Genomic DNA, 8,455 nt, shown 5'->3' on the forward strand with positions numbered 1-8,455 from the left:
ATCCCATCAATCTTATGTTATACTAGATCATATAGGCGCGCGTTGCCGCGCCCGTCCATTTAAAGAGTTTCAATAGAATTGTTTGAGAAATGTTGAGTTGAACATATCATAAAATTCATATGGTTCAAAATATTATATACCAGAACCTCCAAAAGGGAGAAATAAACTATGCTGCACAATGTAATATACAAAAAATAAATCAATCCTAATGTTTATGTTCCCTAAAGAGAATGTCATTTCTATATACGGGCTATATTTCTGTACAATGCACACATGCAATAATATTAGGGATGGGCAAGAGAGGCTCAAATTACCAACAATCTAGGGAGTCGGCTATAAAGGGATCGCCTCCTTTTGAATCAGTAAAATGATGCACGCATACCTTGCTGGAGCTTGCCAACATCATGGTATGCCCACATGACACTAATCTTTTTCACTGTGCAAAAATGAACACTAGTGAAATGCCAATACCAGCACATGGTGAATACTAAGATGAACTAATTGGTTGATGTCTTAAGGATAAAAACCACCTATGCCCTATGTCGCTACAATGCTACCTCTAATCATCCCTGTGGCAGCTACAAAAGGTCCCAGTCAAATTGTATAAGGAAAGATAAGATAAACATCATAGAAGTAGAAAGAAAATGAAGTACATACATTCAAAACACAGGTTACCAAGCCTATGAGTGAATATACGCACCATATCTTCCTTTCTTGGCAAGGAAATAGAAAACAAACACTTGAAACAAAGGAAATAGAAAATATTCATTATGAGTAAAAACAGGTAGGGTTCATACTTCATACCTCACGATATATAGGGCAATACATGACATTGATTTTCTCAAAATTGCGCTAGGAGATTTGTGTTATTTCTTCCATGTTAAGTCACATAGCTGCAAATAAAGTACTCCCCCGTTCTAAATTAGTGGTCACACAAACGGATGTATCTACCATTAAAATATGTCTAGATACAACTAATATGGATTGGAGGGAGTAACATAATTACCCTCCTTGCTAACAATTTTGTCAGTTTGTGAATGTCAAACTGTTGGTTGAATAAAGAATAGCTGAAAATCTGGAATGAATAATTTACCATTGAGAATTGTATTAATCAATAGCATATACATGATATTTTACGACTATGTCTTAGAAGTTAGAATAAATACCACAGAAAATAAAAATACAACAGCAGATCTTAGTTTCTGTAGGTTGCTTAAAAGTTAAAATATGAGATGCAGAGCTGTAACTCTTTTTCCAGAAATAACTTTTGAAATAAAAATTACCATACAAATAATGAATTGCTCACTTCTTGAGACAAATATATCTTCCCGCCACTAGGATACCAAGATACAAATGTATATTCTCTCCATCGACTTGTGTGCTGGTCTCACATTTTCAACCAATAGTGTATATGTAACTCCAGAATCATGAGTACAAGATGACGTCTAAGCAGCAGATCAGAAGTATTGGATGGTCACTTATCCATGCATTTTGATTAGTCTAGGTACCTAAACCATAATTAATCAAGCACAGTTGATAGCCTAAACAAAAAGATAGGGAAGATCATCTCATTATTTCTTGCAAAAAAATGAATCAAGGGTGAAGTAGATGCAGTAAATGTAGTCATGTAGATCTAGGGCAGTTGGAATATGATATAAGTGCTCACCTAGATCTCAACAGAGAACGGAGAAGAGCAGCAGTCACTAACATCCTCATCGCCTGTATCATCTTGCCATCACGGCAAAACTGTCATGCATGGGAAGGTGAGAAAACATCCCGCCGTTGCCCATTTGTGTCGCTGTCTTTGGCGAGAGGGCGCCGACGGCGCCAGCGGCCACCGCAGCCGCCATGGACGAACGCTGCAAGACACGAAATTAAAACCAGTAACGAAGGGCTACGGATGAGGAGTAGGGGGGTGCATGGGGGTGCGTAACTGGCTTGGAGGCGTTCACGCAGAAGAACACGGCTGAACGGCGACGCATCGAGGAGGAAAGAGCGACGGCGCATCGAGGAGGGAAACTGCTAGCTCGCTTGGGGAGGATAGCGATGGAGGTGCACAACCTGGGCTGTTAGCATTAGCATCCAAATGAAAGGACGTGGGCCTTCGAAAGGCCCGGTTACGGAGAGGAAAACCAACTCGGTATGTGGAGCAGCAGCCCGTGAGATGTTGCGTGCGGCGCGCGAGCGACCTAGGATGACCAGACCTGATCTGAATCGTAGATTTGATGATCTGACGGTTCAAACTGTCAAATTGTTGTGGAGGCTCCTAGCTAGCTACGTTATACTGTTTCTCAATATTACAATGCATCTACCTAGATCTGGATGAAACCTTTCCTCAATCATTATTTTGTCTCCTTATCATAGTAATAATTAATCAATGGCTTCTAGTCGTTGGAATTTAGTTGATATGTAGAAAATGCCTCCGCCAGCGGGGTTGGCCATTGCGATGGATATGGTACAGATGGACATTCCTCAGCCGTTAGGGTTCAACACTGGGACGGAGATGTAGATACGGCACTTGTTTATGTCTCTACCATCGCCTCCACCGGAATTTCCCGCCGGGATGGAGATGTTGTAGCAGGCGCTTGAGCCAAACGCCGCCTTCTTTTATTGACAAGAAGATAAGATCCACACCCAGCCTGAGTCACGCTGAACATTCTGTAAATTCAAGGTGAACATAACTCATAAAGTTGTTGATTTTTTTTCAAAAATGTCTTCAACAATTTAAATAACTAGTCGTCAACCCGTTCAACTGCACGGGCTAGCACAAAATAATTTAGAATGCAAGACTATGACAACATATGAAAGTAGTCCTTTGTGACGTACATGGGAAAACAAACAACATTACTGCTGGAATTTCATGAATTACTAATTCACTATGAAAAACATTCAATCTTTAGCAATAAAAAAATGCAGAATAACCGAGAACATGCTATGGGAACACAAATGAGGAGAATAACATTAAATCAGCTACATGTAGAGATATTATTTTGCATTGTATTGTTAGGAAGAAACCAAATATAATTGTAACATGATTAATTTCATGAACAAACCTACTTTGTTCTAACCATGGGTTAAGCATATTGAGTAACGTATAAGCAACTCGCAGACCAGGAAACGCATCTCTAAAAATAAAGAGTATCGTGAGAGTACTGCTATGATTGATTGTTAGTTTTGAGGATAAGAAATTAGTTCAAAAGTATATATGAGATCTACTTTTTTTTCTGATACTCGATATGGTTAAAGGTGTTATTAGAGGAATATTATATACAAATTATTCTATTGATAACCAAATATTAAAAAAAATCGGAACTTGAAATAATTATTTTCTAAGTCTCATATTGAAAGAAATTTGTGTCAAGTGTGAGACGCTTAAGTAAAATTTCATGATAAATATTTGGGCTTGATGCCACTTGTCAACAATAAATGTTTGATGCTTGTCCAAATTGCATAGGAGACGCATATTAGACAAAAAGGACCAAACATTCAGCTACTGAATTCTAAAAAGCCATCTGTTTCTCAATGTATGCAATTAGAATTGGAATCCGGGCTTTGACCTTATTTCTTTAATCTTTTTTCAAGTATAAATGACAAATCTTGATATGGTCAGAAATAGACCAAAAATATTAAATCAATCTATTACTTAATCTCTAAGAGAAAAATACTAAATGAATTACATATTGGGAATAACTAAGTCAGTACATGGCATATTCTGATGATAAGCCCCCCATGCGTCATGCCGAAACCATCTAGTTCATTTCTCGAACATATTTAATTGCTGTCTGTTTCACCTATAAATTGCTAACGGCTTTAGAGGAAGGTCAATTTACACTATATTGTAAAAAAATAGGACATAGGAGAACTGGACATTACCTGGCCGGGAAGTAGCTGGGAAGAAAGGTGTGTATGGACACGGCCTGCCTATATTTCAACTCCTCCATCTGTGGTTTATTAATCGAATTATCCAGATTCAGATAATAATCTGCATGAATAATTCAAATCAAAGTGTGGATATATCTCCATATATACTTTGAAGGACAGAATACCATACCTTGATATATGGGATATACCATTAGGACACTGGCTCAATCGTGTGTGACGCTGTGAAGTAGCTTGCTAAACAGTATCCCAATCGAAATTATTCATGACTATTGTTCGTTTTTTATCTTAGTAAATACTCCCTCCTGCAAGGGTCATTTATACACTGGTCTAAAAATTGATTATTTCTTCTCAAAGAGAATCAAAAAGTTTGCTAAAAAAATATTAAAGTGATCATTAGTTCCTTTGAGAAAATAAATAAACGTATTGCAGAACCGCAGCAAAATGTCTGATCCAGTCCCAGCCGTCAAAGGAGTTAAGCCTGAAGCAACATGTTAATTTCATAGTGAATATATAGTAGTTAATATCCAATCTCCGTAGCACGTACCAGCGTAAGCATCTGTCATTAAGTTGCCTCTCATCTGCCCGTTGTCCCTACTTCCAGCATGTCCGACATGTTTTCAATTTCTGTTGAGCTCACTCCTGCTTCCGCCCTTAGATCTTCATGTGTTTCTGTAATGGCTGTTCCCTTGTGTACTTGGACACAGCCGATTAGATGCCATGAAGGCCTGGGAGACATCCGGCAAATGTTGGCATGGCAGAAGAGGCACGGGTCGTTGTTCAGACTTTTGAACAACAATCCTAGTTCTATAAGGCAGCTGCATGTTCTCCGAACCACCACCTGGGAATCATCTACCAGCACAAAACAAACAAATTCACCATGGAAACATATCTCGCTGAGAAGGAAAAGAAATATGACCAGTTTATCTACTGATATGATCTAGCGACTTTGAAATAAGCGGCTTGGCTTTGCGCAAATTGTACTTGTAATAATAGAAGAGATATGTGGTGTTATGTTATAGCTAGAGAAAAATCAAGCAGGATAATCAAGGAATTTACGGATATGGTGCTTGCCTATGGAGATGGACAACCCAGAACGAACTTGACTTTGGACAGGTAAATCTCTATGCCGCCAGTCCCTAGTAGGTTCTCGAACGTTCAATACACCATATTTTTTTTCCGAGAAGGTATTCAACACACCACATGCGACAGGAGGACCACATACTTAAGGACAACATCGCTACTCCTTACCCTACCTTGCATGAACCATCACCATCGTTAGATTGCAGCCAGGTGAGAACATGGAATTCAAAGAGATTAGATAGATGACGGATCTGATAGTTGGCTTGATTTAGATCCGAAGCGCTGGTGGATTTTGGAAGCTGAGGGCGGATGAGTAGAAGTAGGCGGCACGGCAGCAGACACGGCGGGTCGACCATGACCATCGAGCTGTAGCTCGGATTGTGCAGGGATAATTTCCTGGACGGCGCAGCAAGCCATATGCATCGGAAGGGGTGATAGACGGCTTCGGTGTTGGCTTGTACGCAGATATTGCAGTCCCGACATTGGAAGATCGGTGTTGGCTTGTACGCAGATTGTAGTACCGACATTGGAAGATCGAAGAGGATTGGAAGGAGAAGGCTTAGGAAGATACTTTCGTGAGTATTTTTTGAGGAAGGACCGCTCCTTTTCCATCGGGAGGAGAGAGAAAGAATAAGGATGAGGGATCGTTGGAATAGTAGATGGGTTGAGATGGCAGTTACGGTTCAATCTCGTTTTTTAATAACTGGATCCAATCTTTTTTGTCACAACGTACGTACGTGAGCCTTTTAAGAAAAGTCCTCCAACTAAACAACTCTTATTTTCTTTAAAAATATATTAAATATGTATATATTGACTGATCTGAACCGTAATAACTCGGTTCCACCGAGATTAATGGTTCGTAATTACTGATTAACGTTGGAATTTCTTGGAAGTCAAGAATTAGTATTAAATAAATAAAAATTATAAAAATATTAAATATGTATATATCGACTAATCTGAACCGTAATAACTCGGTTCCACCAAGATTAACGGTTCCTATTTACTGATTAACGTTGCAATTTCTAGGAAGTCAAGAATTAGTATACTTAGGTATTAGGTATTAGGTATTAGGTATTAGGTATAGGTATTAGGTATTAGGTACTTAGGTATTAGGTATTAGGTATAGGTATTAGGTATTAGGTATTAGGTACTTAGGTACTAGATATTAGGTATAGGTATAGGTATAGGTATAGGTATAGATAGATAGATAGATAGATAGATAGATAGATAGACAGATGTTGGAGCATTTTTAAGTGTAATGAACATTAATTAAAATTACACAAAGATTTTCTTCATATGTTACAAACATTTTTGTAAAATTGTGTGGGAAAACATTTTCTATGTTGTGAACATTTCTCCTATAAACCTCCCTACACTACCCACTGTTCTGGGGTGTTCGGGGCATGCATGCAATCTGGCTCACATGATCTGCCTTGCTGGCCTGATTTTACGATGCTTTTAAAAATAAAGAACCCGAGGCAGCTGTTGGAGAAGCAGACGTGACGGGCATCCTCCTGCTCGGTCCGGCAGATGACGGTCTTCTTCCTCGCTCTCTCAAAGCAAGTGAGGAAGACTGTGTGTAACTATGTCTCAGTGTCGGTGGGTTTATATAGCAAGCGGTCGGTGAGGAATCGCTTCACTGAGCTACGTACATTAAAAGTCGTGATAGGCCATGAGATTGAATTCGGTGTTCGCTGAGCTGTGTACATTAAAACTCACGGGTCAAAGTATGACAACATGTACCAACTAAAAATTGCTAGATCTGAACAACTAAAAATCATAAACTTAAGCATGAAAAAATTGCAAGATATGAACAACTAAAAATCATGAACCCGAGCAGCTAAAAATCATGAACTTGTGCGTGAAAAACATGCATTTGAACAAGTAAAAAGTCACGAACTTAAGCATGAAAAAATTGCAAGATCTGAAAAATTGCAGCACCTTAGCCACATAGCGAGCAAGTAATGGCAGCGCCCAACGAGGGGCGGGGGGTGGCAGCGGCCGGAAGAAGACCGTCATCCGCCGGATCGAGCAGGACGATGCCCCGCACGTGTGCTTCTCCAAGGGCCGCGTGGGGTTCTTCAGCAAGGCGATGGATCTAGCAGTCCTGACCGGCACCCAGGTGGCCGCTCTCACCTTCTCGCCCGGCGGCAATGCCTTCTCCTTCGGCCACCCCTCCGTCGACACCGTCGTGGAACGCTTCTTGGTGGGGGAGGGTGCGGGGGCTGGCGCGAGGGAGGAGGGTGCTGCCAGTGAACATCAGAAGATGGAGAAGCTGCACCAGGAGTTCGACAAGCTGCGCACGAACCTGTTCGAGGTGAAGAAGCGAGGAGATCACAGCGAAGGATCATGGTGCAGGGGAGCCGAGAGCGTCTTGGGTTGACCCGAACGTGCGCGACATGGGGGACAAGGACTTGGTTGTTAAGAAATAAACCACGAGTGTGTCATTGCGTGCGTCGCGGTGGTATGAGCCCCGGTCGCGTAGTTCATTGGCGTAGTTAGTAGCAGCCGTAGAGTACGCTTTAGAGCGCATCGTGGGTTGGCCTGGGCGAGCAAGACGCGAGCGTCAGAATAGGGGAGGCGGGCTGCATTGTGCGCATGGTTAGCTAGTGGCCTAGATGGCCGGATAGTGCACGCGTGGGTTAGTTGGTTAGTGCGTGAGTGGCACAAAATCTGGGCAGGTTGTTGCTCCGGCTGACTGCGTGCGTGTGCGTGGCCGGATGCTACTTAAGCACTTGTACTCATGTTTGTTTGTTTTTGAGTCCAGAGGAATAAAAGGCCAAGATACAGGCGTTTGTCGCCGCGGCGTTCGTCGCCGGAATATCCTTTGTGTGCTCCACTATCCTTCTTCTTCCTCCGTCCGTGCGAGAGAGAGAGTGAGGGTGCAGCTGGAGGTGTCCTGGACTCCAACAATTGGTATACAGAGCTTCGGTTCAGGTGATCACCGGCGACCATGGCGCTCGTCCCACACGGCGGCGGCGCGGGCGGATCGGCGACGATGGCGATGCCAATGCTGACCGCGAACAACTACACGGTCTGGGCCATCAAGGTGCAGGCGATCCTCGACGTCCACACCGTATGGGAGGCGGTGGCGCCGGGCGACGCGGCGGTGAACGCCAAGAAGGACAAGATGGCGCGCGCGTTGCTCCTCGGGGCGTTGCCGGAGGATGAGCTGCTGCAAGTGTCGACGAAGCTCACCGCCAGGGAGGCATGGGACTCCCAGAAGGTGAGGTTCGTCGGCGTCGATCGGGTCCGCGCGGCGAGGCTGGGGACGCTGCATGGAGAATTCGACCGCATGAAGATGGCAGATGGCGAGGAGCTCGACGTGTACGGCGGGAGGCTCACAGCGATGGCGGCGAGGTATGCCAACCTCAGGGAGAGGCTGGGCGACGGAACACTTGTCAAGAAGTTGCTGGATACGGTGCCGGATCGCCTCTTCCCTGTCGTCGTCGGCATCGAGCAGTTCAACGACGTGACGACGATGGCGTTTGAC

General features: G+C 43.0%; 1 long non-coding RNA gene and 1 pseudogene across 1 annotated transcript; one reads left to right on the plus strand and one right to left on the minus strand.

Moving 5' to 3' along the window:
- Positions 1-2,338: 2,338 nt before the first annotated feature.
- LOC123059714 (uncharacterized) lies at positions 2,339-5,620 on the minus strand. The gene is made up of 3 exons (XR_006427533.1): positions 4,052-5,620; positions 3,874-3,982; positions 2,339-2,658 (listed from the first exon to the last, which is right to left on the minus strand). It is a non-coding gene; the product is annotated as an uncharacterized lncRNA (long non-coding RNA).
- Positions 5,621-6,492: 872 nt separating this feature from the next.
- Positions 6,493-7,394, plus strand: LOC123057383 (agamous-like MADS-box protein AGL29; annotated as a pseudogene).
- Positions 7,395-8,455: the final 1,061 nt, after the last annotated feature.

Source organism: Triticum aestivum, chromosome 3A (genome assembly GCF_018294505.1).
Source record: "Triticum aestivum cultivar Chinese Spring chromosome 3A, IWGSC CS RefSeq v2.1, whole genome shotgun sequence".
In the NCBI taxonomy this organism is placed as follows: Eukaryota; Viridiplantae; Streptophyta; class Magnoliopsida; order Poales; family Poaceae; genus Triticum; species Triticum aestivum.